This window comes from Grampus griseus, assembly GCF_964374135.1.
Source record: "Grampus griseus genome assembly, chromosome: 4".
In the NCBI taxonomy this organism is placed as follows: domain Eukaryota; kingdom Metazoa; phylum Chordata; class Mammalia; order Artiodactyla; family Delphinidae; genus Grampus; species Grampus griseus.
In genome coordinates, this window is record NC_138997.1 from 19,440,630 (window position 1) to 19,467,721 (window position 27,092).

A 27,092-nucleotide genomic window follows, 5' to 3' on the forward strand; every position below is an offset into this window, starting at 1 on the left:
TTACATAGAAATTTTGCCGTTACCAAAAAACAAGCAGAAAAAAATCTTTCCATTACATTACAGTTTAAATCAATCAATTGTAACTAGACCTTTATTAATCTTTTAGCTCTATTATAGTTAAAAATAAAAAAATGGTCTGTGAAAATGTACTTTTCATGGAATAGTTTTAAATAATGTGAATTCTTCCTTCTGTGAGGAGGAGCACGCCACAGGAATAGAACGAAGGATAGAACTGTTTCCTCCAATATTACTCCCTTGTAGGGAGAAAAGGAGAGGGGTCTGCTCCACAATAAGAAGGTGAGCAGTGGTGCAGAAGCCATGGTTTCTGCCATGAGGTCTAAGGAGCAGAGGAAGCCACTGAAGAGAAGAATGGAGCAAAGAATGGAGAAGCTGCACCCTTAGGCTCCTGCTGACTCAGTTTCTTTTGGAAGTCTGGCGGATAAAGCACCTATACAAAGCAGATAACAGTGCCTTGTTAATGTTGGCCACTGTTTATTTATTAATGCCAGCATGCTATTTCAAAGATTATGTTTTAAAATTTATTTAAAACAACCCCCTACTAATAAATATTTAGCCTGTTTTCAATTCTCTACTCTAGCAAAGATGGATAGACAGAGTTAAAGAAAAATTATCCGACACTTGTTAAAGCAAGGAAAAATTTATCCAAGAATGTTGCAGTAGGGAAGACATACTGTGCTCAACTCTGAAAACAATAAGGACAAGTGGGGATTTATGGCCAAGAAGCAGGGTGAGGGGTCAATGGATGGAAAAATTGCTAAGAGGAGACTTCAAGGGTAGGGGGATTCTTGCTAAACTCATCTCACGGATTTTTCCCTAAAGGCAGATCAAGGACTTATACATCAAAGGTGAGGAATACGGAACTTGATCAGATATCAAGAATGATTAGATATCAAGGGTGAGGGGATTCTTGCTAAACTAGGCTATGCAGGCCCAGCGAGGACAGGACAGACATGGAAGGCCAAGGTCAAAGCCTAATTGAAAAGAGGGCTCAGAGGAGCCTGACTAAAGTTTGATCAAAAAGAGTATTTGGCAGGGGAATTTTTTTTTTTTTTTTTTTTTTTTTGTTTGGTACGCGAGCCTCTCACTGTTGTGGCCTCTCCCGTTGCGGAGCACAGGCTCCGGACGCGCAGGCTCAGCGGCCATGGCTCACGGACCCAGCCGCTCCGCGGCATGTGGGATCTTCCCTGACCGGGGCACGAACCCGTGTCCCCTGCATCGGCAGGTGGACTCTCAACCACTGCGCCACCAGGGAAGCCCCAGGGGAATTTTTTGATTAAAACAAATTCCCAATAATGGACTTCAGTCAAAATGCATGAATTTTTTTATGGTTCTTGTTACACAATATCAATGGCTCTTTGAAAAAATTGAACCCACTTACAACACAACTACATGAGTGTTCAAGTTTCTCAAATTTTTTAACAGCGTTTTCTTTTGACCAATTGTTAATATGTGTAATTATCTAAAATCCTTCAGTCATCCTGAAAAACAAATACCTATGCAAAATCATCTAATTTTGTGTTTTATTACCAAAATTGAATGTTTTCCTTGTTAAACCTGCCTTTTTGGGATTGTGGCTGGCATCTCTACAACAGAGGTCATACTTGTACTTTCAAGTGTGTACTTTCTTTCTGAAGTACACACTGGAATTTATTGCAGATGAGATGGTTTCTACTTTCTAATCACTTGTTGCATTAAAAGCTAGACCACTGCTACACGAAAAAAGAATTAGCCTCCTAGTATCAGTATCTGTATGACTTTTTTTCTCTCTGAGTCAAGGAACAAGTTAACTTCTCAGCCACAGTCCACTGTTCATGGGAGTTTTCTGCCCACTTATTGAACCGTTCACTAGGTATTTACCTGGTCATTTTCTTCATTGAGCTCCCTTCCCACATGCCTTATATATAATCAACTTGAAGCAGCACAGAAGATTCAGGTTTAATAAGAGAGTTCTTAGTATCTTTGTGAGACATAATGTCTTCGAATCTTCTCTGTTAGAAAATACAAACAGATGGGAACAGTAATGACAATGCACTCTACCCTACCCAGACGAATCCAGCATACCACTAGAGGGTTCCACAGCGAAGTTCTGCAGTGTGGGAAAATAATATATCCTGTTCTTTTACTGAAATACCTCTGCATTATCTCCTTACAACTGAGAACTACTGACTGGTACAAAGAGCAGGTAGTTCATCAAAAAAGTTAATGACATTAGCTAACATTTATTGAACCTTGTCACTATACCAGTCTCTGTTTTATTTTTTTTTAACTTTTTTTTTTACATCTTTATTGGTGTATAATTGCTTTAAAATGTTGTGTTAGTTTCTGCTGTACAACAAAGTGAATCAGCTATATGTATACATATATCCCCATATCCCCTCCCTCTTTAGCCTCCCTCCCACCCTCCCTATCCTACCCCTCTAGGTGGTCACAGAGCATTGAGCTGATCTCCCAGTCTCTCTTTTAAGTCCTTTTCATGTGTTTAAATTCAATGAGTTTACTGCAATTCAAAATTAAATCAATTAATGATCTCTAAATCTATGAAGTGAGGATCATTAGTGTCCCACTGTACACATATGGAAAATGAGGAACCAAGAGGTTTAAAATATTGCCCAAGGTCACATAACAAGTAAGAGGCAGAATTGAGATTCAAGCCCCGGCCTGTGTGATTCCAGACGCCAATCTCTTGGATGTCTAACTCAAGGATAATAGATAAGAAAGCCAAATTTTCCTCAATGCCATGTTAGGAATATATGTCCACTGACTTATTTAAACATTTAAAAGCACATTCATATATTCATCCAAATTGGTTTAGGTACTTCCTTTAGTTTAGAATCCAATGTCTAAAACTTTTTATTTAGACTAAACGCTAAAAATCTTAATTCCTTAAGCTTCAATGGTATCTTAGGATTTGTTTTAAAATTCAGTCAGGGACTTCCCTGGTGGCACAGTGGTTAAGAATCCGCCTGCCAATGCAGGGGACACGGGTTCGAGCCCTGGTCCAGGAAGATCCCGCATGCTGTGGAGCAACTAAGCTCGTGTGCCACAACTACTGAGCCTGCGATCTAGAGCCTGCATGCCACAACTACTGAAGCCCATGCACCTAGAGCCCGTGCTCGGCAACAAGAGAAGCCACCGCGATGAGAAGCCCTCGCACTGCAATGAAGAGTAGCCCCTGCTCGCCACAACTAGAGAAAGCCCATGAGCAGCAACGAAGACCCAACGCAGCCAAAAATAAAAATAAATAAGTAAATAAAAATTAATTAATTTAAAAAAATTCAGTCATATGTTTTATAATTCTTAGATGTCAGGCAAATCCATTGTCAGTTTTGTTTTCCTAGATTGAAGCACCCTCGTCTCCTAATATGCACTCACACAGCAGTTCTGCCAGCCCTTTTCTATGTAATCCTTGGACTTTCCCCAACATCTTTACATATTTTTCTTAAAGTATATTGACTAGAGCCACAAAGAATATTACAGGTTTATACCTAAAAGGGCTTTGTTGAAATGCAGGGGAGTTTTGTTTTTACTGTGCCTCTTATGATGAACCTTTTTGGCAATGGGAATACATATTAGGTCTTTTTGGAAATCCCTGTCTCCAGGGTCATAATGAAATATCTAGAATTGTGGTGTAGTGGAAAGAACCCTAGCCTATAGGTAGGCAACTCACATCCAACTCCCTGCTTTGGTAATTTACAGAAGTGCAATTAAGGGGTAAGTAGGTACAGTTGACCCTCAATGCAGGGAGTTAGGGGTGCTGACCCACCACGCCATCAGAAATTGATGAATAATTTATAGCCTGCCCTGCCCTCCCTATCCTCTGTTCAACCATCTCCGTGGTTCCACATCAGCAGATTCAATCAACGTCAGATTGTGTAGTGCTGTGTATTTATTGTTGAAAAAAATATGTGTATAAGTGGACCCACACTGTTAAAACCCATGTTGTCCAAGGGTGAGCTGTATTATAATCTCAACTTCCTCACTCACAAAATGGGACAATTGATGAGCAACTTTATTTTGGTGGTTAAGAGCACAGATATTGGAGCCAAACCACCTGGTTCAAAACCTAGATTGGTTCTCTATGAGCGTGACCTTGGGCAACTTACTTCACCCTTCTGTTGTCTGAGTTTTCTCATAAGGAAATGAAAAGTATAACAGTAATACCTACTTTCAAGTATCAAATGGTTATGACAAACATCAGATGAGAGAATAAATGTAAAGAACTTTGATCCTAGAACATTGTCTAGGCTAATATATGCTAGTTACTGTTGCATCAGAAGGATATCGTAAGGATTAATTGAGAAAATATGAATGGGTAGTGCCTGAACTGTTAGCAAGCACCTAGACACTACTTCATTCTTGCCCTCACTTGTATTGAGCACTTACTAGGTGCAAGGCATCATATGAGGCCGAGGCACACAGACCAGCAAAAAAATCAAGTCACTGTCCTTACTAATCATGTTCCATGAGAAAATGAAACAATAAACTAGTAAATAAATATACCACAAAATGAAAACAAACATTTATTGGACACCTGCTGTGTGCTGGCCCTCTTCTAAGCCAGGGAAGTATACGCTTTAAAGACCAATTGCTGCCCTCAAGGAGCTCTCAATCTAGGATAGCAAAGAGCAGGTTCTTTCCATTAAACTAGAGCTCAAACCTAGCACTTAACTTTTTTTTTAACATATTTATTGGAGTATAATTGCTTTACAATGGTGTGTTAGTTTCTGCTTTACAACAAAATGAATCAGTTATATATATACATATGTTCCCATATCTCTTCCCTGTTGCGTCTCCCTCCCTCCCACCCTCCCTATCCCACCCCTCCAGGCGGTCACAAAGCACCGAGCTGATCTCCCTGTGCTATGTGGCTGCTTCCCACTAGCTATCTACCTTACGTTTGCTAGTGTATATATGTCCATGCCTCTCTCTTGCTTTGTCACAGCTCACCCTTCCCCCTCCCAATATCCTCAAGTCCATTCTCCAGTAGGTCTGTGTCTCTATTCCTGTCTTACCCCTAGGTTCTTCATGACATTTTTTTTCTTAAATTCCATATATATGTGTTAGCATACGGTATTTGTCTCTCTCTTTCTGACTTACTTCACTCTGTATGACAGACTCTAGGTCTATCCACCTCATTACAAATAGCTCAATTTCGTTTCTTTTTATGGCTGAGTAATATTCCATTGTATATATGTGCCACATCTTCTTTATCCATTCATCCGATGATGGACACTTAGGTTGTTTCCATCTCCGGGCTATTGTAAAGAGAGCTGCAATGAACATTTTGGTACATGACTCTTTTTGAATTATAGTTTTCTCAGGGTATATGCCCAGTAGTGGGATTGCTGGGTCGTATGGTAGTTCTATTTGTAGTTTTTTAAGGAACCTCCATACTGTTCTCCATAGTGGCTGTATCAATTTACATTCCCACCAACAGTGTAGGAGGGTTCCCTCTTCTCCACACCCTCTCCAGCATTTATTGTTTGTAGATTTTTTGATGATGGCCATTCTGACTGGTGTGCGATGATATCTCATTGTAGTTTTGATTTGCATTTCTCTAATGATAAGTGATGTTGAGCATTCTTTCATGTGTTTGTTGGCAGTCTGTATATCTTCTTTGGAGAAATGTCTATTTAGGTCTTCTGCCCATTTTTGCATTGGGTTGTTTGTTTTTTTGTCATTAAGCTGCATGAGCTGCTTATAAATTTTGGAGATTAATCCTTCGTCAGTTGCTTCATTTGCAAATATTTTCTCCCATTCTGAGGGTTGTCTCTTGGTCTTGTTTATGGTTTCCTTTGCTGTGCAAAAGCTTTGAAGTTTCATTAGGTCCCATTTGTTTATTTTTGTTTCCATTACTCTAGGAGGTGGATCAAAAAGGATCTTGCTGTGATTTATGTCATAGAGTGTTCTGCCTATGTTTTCCTCTAAGAGTTTGATAGTTTCTGGCCTTACATTTAGGTCTTTAATCCAGTTTGAGCTTATTTTTGTGTATGGTGTTAGGGAGTGATCTAATCTCATACTTTTACATGTACCTGTCCAGTTTTCCCAGCACCACTTATTGAAGAGGCTGTCCTTTCTCCACTGTACATTCCTGCCTCCTTTATCAAAGATAAAGTGACCATATGTAGCACTTAACTTTAAAAAAAAAAAGTGATCCAGAGGTTTGAGGAGACCCATGATGTCACAGGACTTGAGTCTGTCTGACTTCACAAAGTCCCAGGCCCAGGCTCTTTCTAGGATCCTATACAAACTGCTAATAAACAGATCTTTTTTCTTTTTTTTTTTTTGGCTGCCCAGTGCGGCTTGTGGCATCTTAGTTCCCAGACCAAACCCAGGCCCATGGCAATGAAAGCACAGAGTCTTAACCACTGGACCACCAGGGAATTCCCCAAACAGATCATTTCTACAAAGAGTGATTCCCACCACGATGAGACCTGCACATGGACCTCTTCTCAAACAAAGGATGGCCTCACCCCAAAGCATACCTGCAGCTGGCACTGGCCCAGGCTGCTTTGTATGCTGAAATTGACTCTGAAACTACACACTTAAGCATCTCATTAAATTGAAAAGTAAAACAACCACTATTGTAACTACTTTTCTATACTGAAAATCTTAATAACTTTAAGCAAGCTAAAAACGGCCAAAGTTGTCTTCTAATAAAAACTAAGCTGTTGAGTTAATTAAGTGAAAAGCAAATAACAAATTAACAAGTAAGTTATCCAACCCCGTCTATAAATTCATACATGGGCAATCTTAGAAAAACAACAACAACAACAACTTTAAATTAAAGACCTGACTTGTAATAGTTAGTTTCTCCTTCAGGAGCTGTTACAAATATTTTGTGGCAGGAAGTCTTCCCTTAAATCCCTGCCGGTCTGCAGCACACTGAACCAACATTCTTTTAAAAGAAGAAAACTGTGTAAGTAGCTCTATCTAAATAGCCAACCATCAGTTCATTAAGTTAAAATTTTCAATCAGATGGCCCTAGAAGGGAGTTTCCCTTATAGAAAGCCCCCCCCCGATTCACAGTTCAGGAGAAGGACTTCACACAGTTTCTAAGCTTGAGCAAAGCTTAGAAAAGAAAGAGGGAAACAAAGATGTGAAAACTTACTTTGCATAAGACTCAATTAGAAAGCAGTGCAAAGTCTAGTCATAGAATAATTTTATTTAGGAAAGCAGAAATCTATGGAAGAAAATGGATTCTATCGCTACATGGAAATAATAATGGCAACTAAAATGCTTTGAAACAGTGCTTCTCAGACTCTAATGTACATCTCAGTCACCTGGGAATCTTGTTTAAATGCAGATTCTGATTCCTCTGGTCTGGGGTGGAGTCTGATATTCAGCATTTCTCACAAGCTCCTTGGTGATTCCCTCCGTGCTAATCTCTGAAGCACACTTCAACCAGCAGCATGTACAGAGTATGAATCTGCTTATTGTAAAGGCCATATCCGCTGTTAAGTTTAAACAGAATCTCATAAATTAATCTGAAGAATTCAGGCACTTGTACAAATAAAAAGGCTAGGCATTAATCATTTATTCAATCAGCATTGTTGAGCTTTTTATGTCCTAGGCCTTTTGGTAGGTCCTAGGCATTCAACAGTAACTAAATCAAGTGCCTTTCAAACAATATATTTTCAGCAGATGGACCGCAGAAGCAGATATAAGCATCCAGCCATCCGCACTAAGCAAGACATTAAAGAAACAGCAAAACTGGAAAATAATGCCACTTTTCTCACTAAATGTTTCGTTTGGGAAAAAATGTGTTTGGAATATATAGTTATTTTACATAAATATGTTATTTATGTTATCGTGTAATGGGTTCATTTTTTAAATAAATAAATATATTTTTAAAATTGTAAGCGTCTTTGATAAATCTGCTTTTGACTGTTCCCCCGAAATAACAATAGGAACATGGATTAAAATGACCTTTCATAATTCACAAATCAAAACGAATCCATCATGGTCCTTGTGTTAACTTTTCCTTGACATAATATTTTTAGGAATCCTGCCAATCAGGTTATTTAGATATCAGATGTTGAAAATAATTGGCAGTTTAATCCCATGAACTAGCATTGTTCTGTTTTGTATGAACTAGTCATAAAAATTTAAAGGTTTTTGTATGCATGGCACAGTTTACTAGCAATAACATTATTACAAGCATTAGTGGATCATATCCATCAAAATTAAAGCAAATATGTATTGTTATGTGGCAAGAAAGTTTTCACCTAATTTTGGGTTAATATGCTCAAATGCTCCAGGGTAAAGTCCTGGCCTCTACCTCAAACTTCTATGTATAGTATAAACAGTAGGAAGGCTTGTACTCATCAAAGATTTTACCGTTTTTTCATGAGCATCAAGTATTGTCCCTGCTGCATGTTAAATGGCAAAATAGAATCACCAAGTAGGTTTTCAAATTCCATCAGGTTGAACGTAGTAGAAGAGATGACCTACCCAAGCTCTTTCTGTTCTCTCACAAGCAGCCAAAACTGGATGGCTCTAAGCACTAAGAGAATGAATGTGTAAAGAGCCATGTCTGAGGAGGGGAGTGGCAAATAGCATGGGAACCAAGGGCAAGCCTTTGCTTACCAGGTTTCACCTCTTCAAAAGCTGCCAGGAGGTGGCAGCATCGGTTACAGCTGGTTGGATTGCATGAATTAAAGCATAATATCTCAGAGGGAACCTATTCCACTGCATTAGATTGGAAGGGGCAGGGTGGTGACAAGGATAAGGTGGCAGCGGTCTGTTTAGATTGAACAGGCATTGGGACAGGACGATAACGTAATTTTGTACTTGAAAGTGAAACAAACCCGGTGTCATGGGGTGTTTTTTTTTTTAAATGCAGTATAGTTGGTTTACAATGTTGAAGGTGTACAGCAAAGTGATTCGGTTATACATCTACATCTACATATATATATATATATACATATATATATATATACTTTTTTAGATTCTTTACCATTATAAGTTATTACAATTATTGAATATGGTTCCCTGTGCTATACAATAGGTCCTTGTTGTTTATCTAGTTTATATATACTAGTGTGTATCTGTTAATCCCAAATTCCTAATTTATCCCTCCCCCCTACACTTTCCCTTTGGTAACCATAAGTTTGTTTTCTATGACTGTGAGTCTATTTCCGTTTTGTAAGTAAGTTCATTTGTATCATTTTTTAGATTCCACATATAAGTGATGTCATATGATATTTGTCTTTCACAGGGTGTTCTTTAGCAAAAATCTTGGCTGGTGGGAATAAACAGAAGTTATTGCAATTTTCAAAGGACAGGAAGAGGGACCCAGGGAGAGAACAGATTTCAACTGAAAGACATATGACTAAAGTGTAGTCCCAGTACTGTCTCCATGAACAATTTGCTTCACACATTATATCTGTGGAGGGTTTGTCATGGTGCCAAAGTACAGACTACAAAAACTCAGCAAATATTCATTTCCTTTTCCTAATCTATTCTCACTACTGCAGGAGATCTGTCCCAGGATACTGTTCCTTCACCAACCCTTAGGAGCTCTATTTTTGTTTCTCATACTTTTCCCATAGGAAAATCATTACAAATATAATAGCCATGAATGTCTGGCAAATAGTAGCAGACAAATCTGGCAGACAGATAGTCAGAAATGAAGTGCTTCTTTCTGAGCAAGGTTTCAGGCCAACAATAATTCTACAGAATAATCACAATTATAACCGTCATAAATGTGATTATTCTAGTTGCCACAGCTCCACATCGATGCTCAGTTTTAAAGGCTTCCCTTCTTATCGTTAATTGGCCTCTTAAACTATGCTTTATGCAGAAAGGTATTCACCATATGTATCATTGCTTTCATCTATAAACAGAGTAACGTAGAAAAAAGAAATTCTTTCTTAGCTTAAAAAAGTGACCTGTGTTTATCTTGTTGAGATACACTCTTAAGACTTGAGAATATGTTAGATTAAAGGCCTTACTATTTTTCTTTCCCTACAAAATTCTACCTTATCATCAATGTGTAATATTTTTATTCTAATAAAACAGACATCAAAACTTTAAAGACTAAAATTTATTCTGGGGTAATGTCTCCCTTTTTTTGCAACTTGTGAATCCTTCATCTAGAGTGAACTAAAGATGAACAAACAAGTGAATCATGCATGGTTTGGAATGACTCAAAATTCTAAAGAATAGACAGGTTAATTCTTTTTTTTTTTTTTTCATTTAAGACAGGGAATACTTTACTCAAACCTATCAGAGAAATGGATAGCTTGGGTCTATAACAAAGTGTCGTGTTTTAAAGCATAGGTCAATGATTGTACACGAGAGTATACACTGCTACATACAAATTAACTGATCAGACCACAGCTTTTCAATGTTTAAAACAGAATAAGCTTCCCTGTAAAAGCAGCACCTTTGTGACATTTTAACTTTAGTATTCCTCTCCTTCTTCCTCTCCCTCTCCTTCAACAGAATCCACACCAACCTCCTCATCATCCTTCTCAAGGGCAGCCACGTCCTCACGGGCCTCAGAAAACTCTCCTTCCTCCATGCCCTCACCACGTACCAGTGAAGAAAAGCACGCTTGGCATACATCGGGTCAAACGTGTGGTCCAGGCAAGCCCAGGCCTCAGCGATGGCTGTGATGTTGCTCAGCATGCACACAGCTCACTGTACTTTGGCCAGGTCTCCACCAGGTACCACAGTGGAAAGCTGGTAATTAATGCCAACTTTGAAGCCAGTGGGGCACCAGTCCACAAACTGGATGGTATGCTTGGTCTTGATGGTGGCAATGGCAGCACTGACATCTTTGGGAACCACATTACCACGGTACAACAGACAGCAAGCCATGTATTTACAGGTGAATTCCTATATATTATTATATATATAATGTTAGACAGGTTAATTCTTATATATTATTTCCCAGAACAAATATGTGCAAGTTTGTGACCCAAGCTGTTTTTATTTATTTATTTGTTTGTTTATTTATTTATTTATTTTTGTCTTGGTTGGGTCTTCGTTGCTGCACACAGGCTTTCTCCAGTTGCAGCGAGCGGGGGCTACTCTTCGTTGCAGTGCATGGGCTTCTCACTGCAGTGGCTTCTCTTGTTGCAAAGCATAGGCTCTAGGTGCTTGGGCTTCAGTAGTTGTGGCTCGCGGGCTCTAGAGCGCAGGCTCAGTAGTTGTGGCACACGGGCTTAGTTGCTCCGTGGCATGTGGGATCTTCCCGGACCAGGGATCGAACCCGTGTCCCCTGTATTGGCAGGCGGATTCTTAACCACTGTGCCACCACGGAAGTCCCCCCAAACTGTTCTATAAAAATCCACCAAATTCTACTTAACACTAAGGTTTCAAAAGGGAACTTTTGAGCTAGAGGGGATATGTAGAGATAATGTAATCCAACATTTTTACACACAGATGAGACGTTTAAAAAATTGTAATCAAGAATATTTATATTTTTAAATTTTAAGAATGTTATTTTGAAATAGTCATGACTATGTATATATGAAATTAAAGTATTCGGTTTTGAAGCCTTCCTTCTTTTTAGAAAAAAACACTTTACTGCTAATCATGTAAACTATGAATTGCAAGCAGCCATATGTTTCATTACACGAAACGGCTGTTTCATGAGATTCTATCTAGCTCAGCCTGGCATATACTTAACAATAACAAGCTTAAAAAGAGATAATACTAACATCTATGTACCTGTGTAGTTTGAAAAGAGGATAAAATGCTTAGAGTGACACAAATATTTGGAAAAGCAAGAAGAAAAGAAATGAAGATAGAATAATACATTTTTTGTGGCAACATGAAATGCAAACAAAACCCTCCTTTGTCACTTATTAGAAATTAGAATACCAATTCTAGATATTAGAATATTCAATATTAGAAATGCCAATGGCATTTTTCGCAGAACTGGAACAAATAATTCTAAAATTTGTATGGAAACACAAAAGACCCCAAATAGCCAAAACAATCTTGAGAAAGAACAACAAAGCTAGAGGTATCATTCTCCCTGATTTCAAACTATACTACATCAATGTGGTACTGGCACAAAACCAGACACATGGATCAATGGAACAGAATAGAGAGCCCAGAAATGAACCCACATTTATATGGACAACTAACCCATGACAAAGGAGGCAAGAATGTACAGTGGGGAAAAGACAGCCTCTTCAGTAAATGGTATTGGGAAAACTGGGCAGCTACACACAAGAAAATCAAACTGGACTACTTTCTCACACTATATACAAAAATAAACCAAAGTGGATTAAAAACTTAAATGTAAGACTTGAAACCATAAAACTCCTATACGAAAACATAAGAAGTATGCTCTTTGACATCAGTCTTCGCAATGTTTTTTTGGATCTGTATCCCCAGGCAATGGAAAAAAAAACAAAAATAAACAAATGAGACCACATCAAACTAAAAAGCTTTTTCGCAGTGAAGGAAACCATCACCAAAATGAAAAGGCAGCCTGCTGAATGGAAGAAGATATTTGCAAATGACACATCTGATAAGAAGTTAATATCCAAAATATAGGAAGACCTCATACAACTCAATATGAAAAAAAAACAGTCTGATTAAAATATGGGCACAGACCTGAACAGAACTTTCTCCAAAGAAGACATACAGATGGCCAACCGACACATGAAAAGATGCTCAACATCAATAATCATCAGAGAAATGCAAATCAAAACTACACTGAGGGCTTCCCTGGTGGCGCAGTGGTTGAAAGTCTGCCTGCCTATGCAGGGGACACAGGTTCGTGCCCCGGTCCAGGAAGATACCAAATGCCGCAGAGCGAACGGGCCTGTGATCCATGGCCACTGAACCTATGCGTCCAGAGCCTGTACTTCGCAATGGGAGAGGCCACAACAGTGAGAGGCCCGTGTACCGCAAAAAAAAAAAAAAAACTACACTGAGTCCCTCCACCGGTGCCCTGCTCCCTCCTGGAAGGCCTAGGGGGAGAGCTGTCCCATCCCCTGCACCCAGAATGGAGCCTGCGTTTCTACAGAGCTGGAACTCCTGGCTCAGGGTCTCTTCCCTCCACCGTCACTGAACTGCCCCGGAGGCTGAGGGAAGGATGGCCTCACTGAGGCTGCTGGCTATGGAGGGGCCCCACCAGCTGAAGCCGTGACAGTCCTGGGGACCGTGGGCAGGCCGTGTGGATGAAAGGCTCTTGGTGCTCCAGCCAGGTGTCAGGGCTGTGCCTCTGAGGTGGGAGAGCCAAGTTCAGGACACTGGTCCACAAGAGACCTCGCAGCTCCACGAAATATAAAATGGCGAAAAACTCCCAGAGATCTCCAGCTCAACGCCAAACCCAGCTCCACTCAATGACAGCAAGCTACAGTGCTGGAGACCCTATGCCAAACAATTAGCAAGACAGGAGCACAACCCCATCTATTGGCACAGAGGCTGCCTAAAATCATGATAAGGCCACAGACACCCCAAAACACACCACCAGATGTGGACCTGCCCACCAGAAAGACAAGATCCAACCTCATCCACCAAAACACAGGCGCTAGTCCCCTCCACCAGGAAGCCTACACAACCACTGAACCCACCTTAGCCACTGGGGACAGACACCCAAAAACAATGGGAACTATGAACCTGCAGCCTGCAAAAAGGAGACCCCGAACAGTAAGTTAAGCAAAATGAGAAGACAGAAAAACACACAGCAGATGAAGAAGCAAAGCAAAAACCCACCACACCTAACAAATGAAGAGGAAATAGGCAGTCTACCTGAAAAAGAATTCAGAATAATGATAGTAAAGATGATCCAAAATATTGGAAATAGAATAGAGAAAATACAAGAAACGATTAACAAGAAACTAGAGAGCTAAAGAGCAAACAAACAATGATGATAACACAAAAAATGAAATTAAAAATTCTCTACAAGGGATCAATAGCAGAATAACTGAGGCAGAAGAACAGATAAGTGACCTGGAAGATAAAATAGTGGAAATAACTACTGCAGAGCAGAATAAACAAAAAAGAATGAAAAGAATTGAGGACAGTCTCAGAGACCTCTGGGACAACATTAAACGCACCAACATTCGAATTATAGGGGTCCCAGAAGAAGACGAGAAAAAGAAAGGGACTGAGAAAATATTTGAAGAGATTATATTTGAAATTTTCCCTAATATGGGAAAGGGAATAGTTAGTCAAGTCCAGGAAGCACAGAGAGTCCCATACAGGATAAATCCAAGGAGAAACACACCAAGACACATACTAATCAAACTATCAAAAATTAAATACAGGGCTTCCCTGGGGGCACAGTGCTTGAGAGTCCGCCTGCCAATGCAGGGGACATGGGTTCTTGCCCCGGTCTGGGAGGATCCCACATGCCGCGGACAGGCTGGGCCCGTGAGCCATGGCCGCTGAGCCTGCGCGTCCGGAGCCTGTGCTCCACAACGGGAGAGGCCACAACAGTGAGAGGCCCGTGTACCACACACACACAAAAAAATTACATACAATGGAAAAATATTAAAAGCAGCAAGGGAAAAACAACAAATAACATACAAGGGAATCCCCATAAGGTTAACAGCTGATCTTTCAGTGGAAACTCTGCAAGCCAGAAGGCAGTGGCAGGACATATTTAAAGTGATGAAGGAGAAAAACCTACAACCAAGATTACCCAGCAAGGATCTCATTCAGATTTGATGGAGAAAATAAAACCTTTACAGACAAGCAAAAGCTAAGAGAATTCAGCACCACAAAACCAGCTTTACAACAAATGCTAAAGGAACTTCTCTAGGCAGGAAACACAAGAGAAGGAAAAGGCCTACAATAACAAACCCAGAACAGTTAAGAAAATGGTCATAGGAACATACATATCGATAATTACCTTAAATGTGAATGGATTAAATGCTCCAACCAAAACACATACACCAGCTGAATGGATACAAAAACAAGACCCATATATATGCTGTCTACAAGAGACCCACTTCAGCCCTAGGGACACATACAGACTGAAAGTGAGGGGAAGGAAAAAGATATTCCATGCAAATGGAAAGCAAAAGAAAGCTGGAGTAGCAATTCTCATATCAGACAAAATAGACTTTAAAATAAAGACTATTACAAGAGACAAAGAAGGACACTACATAATGATCAAGGGATCGATCCAAGAAGAAGATATAACAATTGTAAATATTTATGCACCCAACATAGGAGCACCTCAATACATAAGGCAAATGCTAACAGCCATAAAAGGGGAAATCAACAGTAACACAATAATAGTAGGGGACTTTAACACCCCACTTTCACCAATGGACAGATCATCCAAAATGAAAGTAAATAAGGAAACACAAGCTTTAAATAATACACTAAACAAGATGGACTTAATTGATATTTATAGGACATTCCATCCAAAAACAACAGAATACACATTCTTCTCAAGTGCTCATGGAACATTCTCCAGGATACATCATATCTTGGGTCACAAATCAAGCCTTGCTAAATTTAAGAAAATTGAAATCATATCAAGTATCTTTTCCAACCATAACGCTATGAGACTAGATATAAATTACAGGAAAAAATCTGTAAAAAATACAAATACATGGAGGCTAAACAATACACTACTTAATAACCAAGAGATCACTGAAGAAATCAAAGAGGAAATCAAAAAATACCCAGAAACAAATGACAATGAAAACACGATGACCCAAAACCTATGGGATGCAGCAAAAGCAGTTCTAAGAGGGAAGTTTATAGCAATACAATCCTACCTTAAGAAACAAGAAACATCTCAAATAAACAACCTAACCTTACACCTAGAGCAATTAGAGAAAGAAGAACAAAAACACCCAAAATTAGCAGAAGGAAAGAAATCAGAAAGAGCAGATCAGAAATAAATGAAAAAGAAGTGAAAGAAACAATAACAAAGATTAATAAAACTAAAAGTTGGTTTTTTGAGAAGATAAACGAAATTGATAAACCATTAGCCAGACTTATCAAGAAAAAAAGGGAGAAGACTCAAATCAACAGAATTAGAGATGAAAAAGGAGAAGTAACAACTGACACTGCAGAAATACAAAGGATCATGAGAGGTTATTACAAGCAATTCTATGCCAATAAAATGGACACTCTGGAAGAAATGGACAAATTCTTACAAATGCACAACCTTCTAAGACTGAACCAGGAAGAAATAGAAAGTATGAAGAGTCCCATTACAAGCACTGAAATTGAAACTGTGATCAAAAATCTTCCAACAGGGCTTCCCTGGTGGCGCAGTGGTTGAGAGTCCACCCGCCGATGCAGGGGACACGGGTTCATGCCCTGGTCCGGGAAGATCCCACATGCCGCGGAGCGGCTGGGCCCGTGAGCCATGGCCGCTGAGCCTGCGCATCCAGAGCCTGTGCTCCGCAACGGGAGAGGCCACAACAGTGAGAGGCCCACGTACTGCAAAAAAAAAAAAAAAAAAAATCTTCCAACAAACAAAAGCCCAGAACCAAAGGGATTCACAGGCGAATTCTATCAAACATTTAGAGAAGTGCTAACACCTATCCTTCTCAAACTCTTCCAAAATATATCAGAGGGAGAAACACTCCCAAACTCATTCTACGAGGACAGCATCACCCTGATACCAAAACGAGACAAAGATATCACAAAGAAAGAAAACTACAGGCCAATATCACTGAGGAACATAGAGGCAAAAATCCTCAACAAAATACTAGCAAACAGAATCCAACAGCACATTAAAAGGATCATACACCATGATCAAGTGTAGTTTATCCCAGGAGTGCAAGGATTCTTCAATATATGCAAATCAATCAACGTGATACACCATATTAACAAATTGAAGGAGAAAAACCATATGATCATCTAAATAGATGCAGAGAAAGCTTTTGACAAATTCAACACCCATTTATGATAAAACCCCCCAGAAAGTAAACATGGAGGGAACTTTCCTTAACAAAATAAAGGCCATATATGACAAACCCACAGCCAACATCGTCCTCAATGGTGAAAAACTGAAATCATTTCCAATAAGATCAGGAACAAGATAAGGTTGCCCACTCTCACCACTATTATTCAACAAAGTTTTGGAAGTCCTAGCCACAGCAATCAGAGAAAAAAAGAAATAAAAGGAATCCAAATCAGAAAAGAAGAAGTAAAGGTGTCACTGTTTGCAGATGACATGACACTATACATAGAGAATCGTTAAGATGCCACCAGAAAACTACTAGAACTAATCAATGAGTTTCGTAAAGTAGCAGGGTACAAAATTAATGCACAGAAATCTCTAACATTCCTATACACTATTGATGAAAAATCTGAAAGTAAAACTAAGGAAACACTCCCATTTACCATTGCAAAAAAAAGAATAAAATATCTAGGAATAAACCTACCTAAGGAGACAAAAGACCTGTATGCAGAAGATCATAAGACACTGATGAAAGAAATTAAAGATGGTACAAATAGATGGAGAGATATACCATGTTCTTGGATTGGAAGAATCAACATTGTGAAAATGACTGTACTACCCAAAGCAATCTACAGATTCAATGCAATCGCTATCAAACTACCACTGGCCTTTTTCACAGAGCTAGAACAAAAAATTTCACAATTTGTATGGAAACACAAAACACCCCGAATAGCCAAAGCAATCTTGAGGAAGAAAAATGGAGCTGGAAGAATCAGGCTCCTGCCCTTCAGACTAGACTACAAAGCTACAGTAATCAAGACAGTATGGTGCTGGCACAAAAACAGAAATATACATTAATGAAACAGGATAGGAAGCCCAGACATAAACCCACGCTCATATGGTCACCTTATCTTTGATAAAGGAGGCAAGAATATACAGTGGAGAAAAGACAGCCTCTTCAATAAGTGGTGCTGGGAAAACTGGACAGCTACATGTAAAAGTATGAAATTAGAACACTCCCTAACACCATACACAAAAATAAACTCTAAATGGATTAAAGACCTAAATGTAAGGCCAGACACTATCAAAATCTTAGAGGAAAACATAGGCAGAACACTCTATGACATAAATCACAGCATGATCCTTTTTGACCCACCCCCTAGAGAAATGGAAATAAAAACAAAAATAAACAAATGGGACCTAATGAAACTTAAAAGCTTTTGCACAGCAAAGGAAACCATAAACAAGACCAAAAGACAACCCTCAGAATGGGAGAAAATATTTGCAAATGAAGCAACTGACAAAGGATTAATTTCCAAAATTTATAAGCAGCTCATGCAGCTCAATAACAAAAAACAAACAACCCAATCCAAAAATGGGCAGAAGACCTAAATAGATATTTTTCCAAAGAAGATATACAGATTGCCAACAAACACATGAAAGAATGCTCAACATCATTAATCATTAGAGAAATGCAAATCAAAACTACAATGAGATATCATCGCACACCAGTCAGAATGGCCATCATCAAAAAATCTACAAACAATAAATGCTGGAGAGGGTGTGGAGAAGAGGGAACCCTCCTACACTGTTGGTGGGAATGTAAATTGATACAGCCACTATGGAAAACAGTATGGAGGGTCCTTAAAAAATTAAAAATAGAACTACCAGGCTTCCCTGGTGGCGCAGTGGTTGAGCGTCCGCCTGCCGATGCAGGGGACGTGGGTTCGTGCCCCGGTCTGGGAGGATCCCACGTGCCGCGGAGCGGCTGGGCCCGTGAGCCATGGCCGCTGGGCCTGTGCGTCCGGAGCCTGTGCTCCGCGGCGGGAGAGGTCGCGACGGTGAGAGGTCCGCGTACCGCAAAAAAAAAAAAAAAAAAAAAAATAGAACTACCATATGATCCAGCAATTACAATCCTGGGTATTTATCCAAAGGAAACAAAAACACTAATTAGAAAAGATATATGCACTCCTATGTTTATTGCAGCATTACTTACAATAGCCAATATATGGGAACAGACTAAGTGCCCATCGATAGATGAATGGATAACGGAGATACGGTATGTATTTATATACAATGAAATATTACTCAGCCGTAAGAGAGAATGAAATCTTGCCACTGCGACAACATGGATGGACCTAGAGGGTATTATGCAAAGTGAAATAAGTCAGACAAATAAAGACAAATGCCATATGATTTCACTTACATGTGGAATCTAAAAATCAAAACAAATGAATAAACATAACAAGAACAAACAAAAACAGTCATAGATACAGAGAACAAGCATGTGGTCTCCAGGGGTGGGGGAAGAAGAGTGATATAAGTGAGGGAGATTAAGAGATGCAAACTTCCAGTTACAAAATAAATGAGTCACGGGTATAAAATGTACAATGTGGGGAATATATTCAATAATAATGTAATATCTTTTTATGGTGACCCATGATAACTAGACTTACAGTGGTGATCATTTTGTGATATATAGAAATAGCAAATCACTGTGTTGTGTACCAGGAGGTAACATAGTGTTGTAGTTCAATTATACTTCAAAAACCAACCAACCAACCAACTCATAGAAAAAGAGATCAGATTTGTGATGACCAGAGGAGGGCGTGGGGCGATGGGGAATGGGGTGAAGGCAGTCAAAGGTATTGATACAAACTCCCAGTTATAAGGTAAATAAGCACTAGGGATATAAGGGACAACATGACAAGTATAATGAACACTGCTCTATGTTACATATGAAAGTTGTTAAGAGAGTTAAGTCCTAAGAGTTCTCATCACAAGAAAATTTTTTTCTTTTATTTTGTATCTATATGAGAGGATGGATGTTTACTAAACTTATCATGGTCATCATTTCATGATGTATGTAAATCAAATCATTATACTGTACAGCTGAATCTTATCCAGTGCTGTATGTCAATTATATCTCAATAAAACTAGAGGGAAAAAAGAAATGAGAGGGAGAAAAGTACTTCTGTATTTTGTGGGTCACCAGAAGGAAATTAAAGACAGAATTTTTCAGGACTTTAGGAGTTTCAATTTGCCTAATATGCTTCTTCCCAACTTTCCATTAACATACCCATGAATATAGTTGATTTTGTTTATAAACTCAAAATAGTTCTGTAAATGCAGAAGATCTTATGCCAAATTGGGGGTGGAATTTTTTTTCACTAAAGATAGTGTCAAGGGAGATGGTTGCACTAGATATCAAACTCTCCCACCCTCTGAACTAAAACCAAACAGTCCTGAAGCAGATGGAGATGGGTACCTCAACTCACCTTCTGTTTCATACTTCAGCTGACTTCACCTCTTTTCAAAACGTAGTAGCAGAACACATGCACATTCCCCAAATCCATAAACACAGAGTTGTCTGACACCTTCCACCACACTCTAGACCACAAGTGAGGGAGTGGACCCCAAAGTGAGATACAAAAATACATATATTTAAGACAAAATGTATTTTTACGTTTCAAGATATAATTTCTGTAAAAGGGCAATTAGCATTTTCAAATTATCAGTTTTCTTTTCTCTTTCTCTTTTGAGATACAGAAAAGCCTTTCACCTTAGCCTTTCCTAAGGAACTGTTTTCCTGGGTTACAAAAAAAAATGCAAAAAGAAAGACTGTAGTAATATCAAGTTTCATACCAACATAGAATTTTGTGGTAAGACAATAAATAGCTTTGTAAGTCAGTTAGATCATAAGATTTTACATCAAAAAAAGCAAAAGTTCTGAGCCTGGGGAAAAAGGAGGAGAAAGAAAGCCAAAAAGAGCAAGATTATATTAGAAATATTATTTTAATAAATTGTAATATTTTTGTAATATGTAATATATTATTGTTGTAACTAAATTGAATGCAAAAGCAAGAAGAACCCTGGGGAAAAAAAGAATGAAAAAGCAAAAAGAACCCTGGAAATCAAAACTGTTATATTTCTAAAGATAAAAATAAATATTAAACTAGCTCTATGAGCCCCAGTTACATGAAAAGACTGAATTTGTGGTTGGGGGACTGGAGTTGTAGAAGTGAAGTTCTGCTTCCCAAGCTCCTTTGACCACATCCCACAAGTGTTAATACGAAGTGTAGTGAGTTTAAATTTTAGTCACAAACTCAAATGTATCAGAAATCCAACCTACTTTATATTTCCACAAATCAAACCCCATTCCACCAGGAGCCAGGTTGTTTATTGTAGCACCAAGGTGAGAGACAGGGCATCTGCTCTTCATTGTCAACCATCCACATGGGTACCAGCTGAGACATCCATCATCCAATCTGGTCCTCAGGGCTTGACTGTCATCAGTCCAAACAAGATGACACTGAGATGTGACACCACCCTAAGGTGAGGGTGCTGTGCTCACTTTCTATGATCCCTGTCGTTCTGGACTCACGAGTCAGTCTTTCCTTCTCTAGGCAGATGCCATTTCCCAGAGCTCTGCTTATGAGGCAAGATCCAAGGGCCCTGTACAGAGCTCCAATGGTGATGGCTCCTCCACTTGTGCTTACTGTCTTTCCAACTTTAGAAATATTTTTCTGTCCTCTGAGTGTAGTAGGAGAAAATATCTTACCATCAGTGCTCAAACATTTTCTCTATACCTTAATATTTCCCTAAAGTTTTTCAAAGACAAATTACAGAACCATAAGAAAAAATTATTTCTTTCTACCCTGAGTCAAGGAATGCAGAGTGGCCTAGATGTTTGAATATTGAACCAATGAAGGAGAATGAAAGGAAGTACGGGTCAGAAGGAGGAACTGTGTCTAAAATCATATCCCCTTAGTACTAACATTTTTATTTTTTGTTAACTTTAGATTCTTCTTTTATCCCATAGTTATTGGGGAAAGATTTCTAATTTCCATATGGACCACTGTATTTCCTTAATCTTTTAAAATTAATTTCTAGGATGGCTACTTTTTAGAGATTTTGTTCTTTAGAAGTTATGTTCTGAGGAATAAAGTGAGGTTGTTTTTCAACTAGAAATTCTTTATTTTTAAAGATGTACAGTCCAACTCATTTCCAGAGATTATGCACTATTAATCCATTATTAATTATATTATTCAAATTCTCTGAAACCTTATTGTTGTTTCCTGCTTGAACTATGTTGTTGAGGACATTTTCATTGCAAATAACAGAAACCCAAGTCAAACTAGCATAATTCATTAAAAGAACTTGTGAGCTAATATAACTGGGATTTCTAAAATACAAACTTCTTCAGCAAAGGCTGGGTCTAGGGGTTGAAATGATGGAATTGGTACTGTCTTTCTTCATCCCTTAGCTTTGCTTGCCTGTTTTCATTTCTCAGGCAGGCCCTATCCACATGGCAACAAGATAGTGCCTGGGAATCCAGGCTGATTGGTCTTTGCATGCTGTAATCACAGGAATAGACTGCTCTTTCTCCCAGCATCATGTCAAGTCAAAATAAAGGACTCTGATCCAGCTTAGGTAAGTTACCCACTTAGGCCCAATCCTTGGGTCACACAGATAAGCCACTCTGATCCGTCAGTTTAGGTCACACGCCATCTCAGCTGGAATTTCACAGAGGCAGATCTGAGTCAAGAACTGCTTTGAGAGCAATTTATTAAGGACATGCTTCAGGAGAAAAGAGTAAGAGAGTGGGGAAAGCTGTATGGGAAGGGGAAGAAGCCTCCAATTCCCAAAGCCTAGTAAGGGAGCTCAAGATAAATTACACCTCCAAGCTTGGAGGTGTAATTATCCAATAAAGGAGCCAGGGTCTGGAGAGATTGGAGGCCATGAAATGTCCAGACACTTTCAGCTCTCCATGTGGACAAGGCAGCACCAGTGCCCACAGGCCCATCTCTGAAGGGCTAAGGTGTAAAGCCTTAACAACTAAAGTCACAAAAGCTGGGGAAGGACTCACAGAACTGGTAAAAAGGGAGCCAAAGGAATCTGAGTGGGGCATCAAGCATCTGCTAAATATTCCCAGTCCTGTGATAGCCAAGAAAGAGCCTCTTGACTGACCCCGCCAAAAGGGTCTGACCAGTGTGGGGAGGCCAGTTCCCAAAGGAAATGACATGGGGCAGACAAAGTAAGTGACCAGTCTCCCTTACAAAGCCTGAGATAATGTTAAATTTTCCTGCAACTATAGTATTTTTGTACATTGCTTTTTCTCCTAATAAATTTTGACTATGTATGTTGATGCTGTTTTAGTCAGCACATAAAGGGTTATGATTGTTATAAATTGGTTGTGCAGTATAGTGTACATGATAAAAACGACCTTCTTTTTAACCTTTTAATATTTTGACCCTTGATAGCTACATTGTCTAAAATTATTAATTCCATCTCGTTTTTCAACTCGCCTTATAAATCTTTGTCCATCCTCTTATTAAAATCTGTGCTTTGTTTTAGAAATACCCCTTGAGAATAGCATAGAGATACTGTTTTCATATTCCTTATTTAGCAAACTTTATAACGCATTTAAGTTTATTATCAGAACTGATATATTTCATATAACATTTCACACTATCTTGGGTTGTGCTTTTTCTTTTCAGGCTTTTATGCCACTTCCTCTGTTTTCTGTCATTTGCTGATTGGGTTGATTTTATCTTCTACAATTAGAAGATTTCAATCCTGTTGTAAGTTCTATTTATTCACTATCTAAAAGTCCTTGTTTTCCATTCTTTACTCACTTTCACATAAATTTTTTTTTATTAGCTATTTTTTTAACTTTCTCTGAGTTCACATTCTTCTAACTGACAGTTTTTATTCATATTATCTGGACATTTAGACTCACATTGTGATTTATTTTTATATGTAAGTTTTACATTATTCTTTTTTAAGAACAATTTCTGACATTTGCATTCATTTTTTAATCACCAAACATACAACAATTATATAAACTTAGCGTGATGGTTTATTATATGTGTCAACTTGACTGGATAACAGGGTGCCCACATATTTAGTTAAACATTATTCTGGGTGGATTTGTGAGGGTGTTTCTGGATAAAATTAACATTTGAATCAGTAGACTGAGTAAAGCAGGGTATCCTCACCAATGCAGATAAGCCTCATCCAATCCACTGAAGGCCCGAACAGAGCAAAAAGATTAAGGGAAAATTCACTCTATCTGACTGTCTTCAAACGGGGATCAGTCTTCTCCTGCCTTAGGACTCAGCCATGGACTGTGATTTACACCATCAGCCCTCCTGTTTCTCAGGCCTTCAGCCTCAGACTGGAACTATACCATGGCTTTCCAGGGACTCCAGCTCTGACTGCAGGTCTTGGGACTTCTCAGCCTTCAAAACTGCGTGAGCCAATTCCTCATTATACATCTATATGTATATATATGTATATATACTACTGGCTTTTCCCCCCCTTTGGAGAATTCTAATACACCTAGTTATATGTTTGAATTATTTCAATGCACACTGTAAGTCTTTTTATAGCATAACAACACGTTTTAAGATTTTGATTAAATTCATAGTCATCTGAAATATGTCAAGTATTTTTTTTAAATAAAAAGCATGTGGATGGTGTGTTTTCTTAGCCATTATATATTTTTAAGTGTCCTCATATTGGCTCTGCAGATAAAAACTTAAGTGGATGAGAATTCTTGAGGCACGGTTTTATCCCTTTAAATTTCTGTAGAAAATATTACATTGTAAACTGATATTTACTACTATGAAAGAAAATTCTCAAGTCTGCCAACTTTTGTTTTATTGGTAACATGTTTTATTTCAAAATGATTATAGTAAAGATTTAAAGATTATTTTTCTTTATCCTTAACTTTGAAATTTTTACCATGCTTCTCTCTCTGCTAATGTTCTTTGCAACATGGTAAGTATTTTAAACCAACGTAGCACAGCGTTAGGGTTTCTTTTTTCTGTTCAGAAAAGTGTTGGTTGGTTGGTTTTTTTCTCATTTTTAGCCTTTGATTTTTGCTTCTGATTTCTTACTCTGAAAACCTATAATTTAAAATGTGGATCATTGTTCTCTATCCTTTATACCTACCATCTTCTCCTCTATATTTTCTATTCTTCTCTTACATTCTGGAAAAATTTTTTCAAGTAATTCTGCCAAATCACTGATTAAATTTTCTGTTAAATCAAGTCTGCCTTTTCTAACTGCACTGTTGCTTTTAATTCCATTGGATTTTTCATTTCCTTGACAATTTCCTATCATAGGCAGCTGATTTTATCTCCAGCATGTTTCTCTAGCACATTTCATGCTGCTATCTCTTCAGGCTAATTTGTATTCTCTTCTTCAGTTTTATGTTGCTGTTTCATAAAAACTATCTTTCCTGGCATTTTAATGACTCTATCAAAAATTTTTCCAGAACATTCTCTGGGTTCTAGTAGTAAATCATTTTGAAAATATGCAATATTTCTGAATCTTCGGGGGAAAAAATGGCTTCTTATTGTCTTTATTTTCTTCTTAAAAGCACATCTTAATTCTTTTTTCTTTTCCCTCTCTAATTCCATTGAACAAGGAAATTTTCTACCCTGGTAATTAAAAATGCCAACTGTCAGAGTCCTACTTGTTCATAGTCCTACCTCAGTCTCTTCTTTGGGGTTAAGAGAATTCCCCTCTTGTGCTATTTCTGGGAAACTACTTGATATGCAAATGTACTATTTTTATTTTCTTATTTTATGAGTTTGAGTGGGACTACCTTCAGACTACCAATTTCACTGACCCTCTAATCCCATGGAATATACATAATCCACAGCCCACTGCTCTCCCAATATCTACCCTAACTACAGTCATTTCCTTTCAGGATTACATTTCTCTGTATACAATGAACCACTATTTTTCTCACTACTCCTCGGCCTATAACAATCACCAGAACTCCATATATCCTGTCTTGTTGTTTCTAAATGGATATGTAAAGGTTGCAGTTTCAAATTGGTTATATAAAGACAGGTACCAATGGAACAGGAAGGAGGCTGGGAGCAGGGTAGGAACAAGGCTCTGAATGCTTCAAAGACAATGCCTGGGTCATGGAGAAACACTCCTGCCCACCTTTTATCTATTGATACATAACATAAGTGGAGCAAATGGTAGGTTTCTCCAACTACTTTCAAGACAGTAAGTTTATTCCAGTTCAAGGGAAAAAGAATAAAAAACAAACAAAACAAAACCACCCACTTGGCCATGAATTCTGAGCATGACTAAGTTGTGACTGTTCTTTGAATAACCTAAAAAAAGCTGTCAGTTTTAGTTTTCATTGTTATGAGTTTTCATCCTTTTTCTGGGCCTTCTTAAATATTTTTGTCAGGAATTGAGAGAATTACTGAAACAGTACCTGCTAGCCAGATGTCATTTAAATTTAAAACCCTAGTTCAAAATTTAAAGCACTTCTGAAAAATTAATTTACTGTATTTCTTTTTCTTCTTCTTATCATTATTATTGTTGTTTTTGTTGAGGAACAATTTTAATAGCTACCACTTATTGAATGTTATTATCAGGCAGACACTATGGTGGGCACTTTATATAAGCACTTCCTAGGTCTCATGACACCATAAGATAATTACTACTAATCTCACTTTTGGTAAAGAAATTGAAATTCATTGAGTTTAAGTAACTTGCCCAAATCATACTGTTAACAACTTGTAGCAAAAAGTTTCATAATCAGATGGCTTTGACTCCAAGCTCGATCCTCTTTCTTTCATCATGATGCCTTATCTAGCAAAGGATCCTATGGTTATATGAACACGGCCACCACGACAATTGGACTTTTCCTGCACGTAAATTTTACTATAACAAGCATTTTTACAGTTGGCCCACACAAATTGCCAACGAATCTCACTAGTAATATGTATGGGAGAAAAAGAGAAAGCAATTGATAGTAAACCAATTCAGGTAAATCAACACAAAGTTTTTGATCTGGCATTAGTGGCTGCATAGAGAAATGCTTGATCAAAGTCTGTGATGCTGGTTCTGATGGTAGAGATAGTATTTTTCAATGCATCACGTCATTAAATGAGTTATTTCCTGTATTCAGCTTCCTTCCTTCGGCAGGATTTAAGCTTGTTCAGAAAAAGATGCTAATTGTTTGAGGGAGTGCAGCTTACTATTCGCGTCCTTTCGGTTAAAGCCTGGATTTAGAGTTACTGGAAATAAATTATTGAGTCATCTCAATAAAACTGTAAAATAGATTATTCTGTAAAATAACTGTTTTTAAAAGAAGCCTTTCCCTTGTTGCGCAGTGGTTAAGAATCCGCCTGCCAATGCAGGGGACACGGGTTCGAGCCCTGGTCCAGGAAGATCCCACATGCCG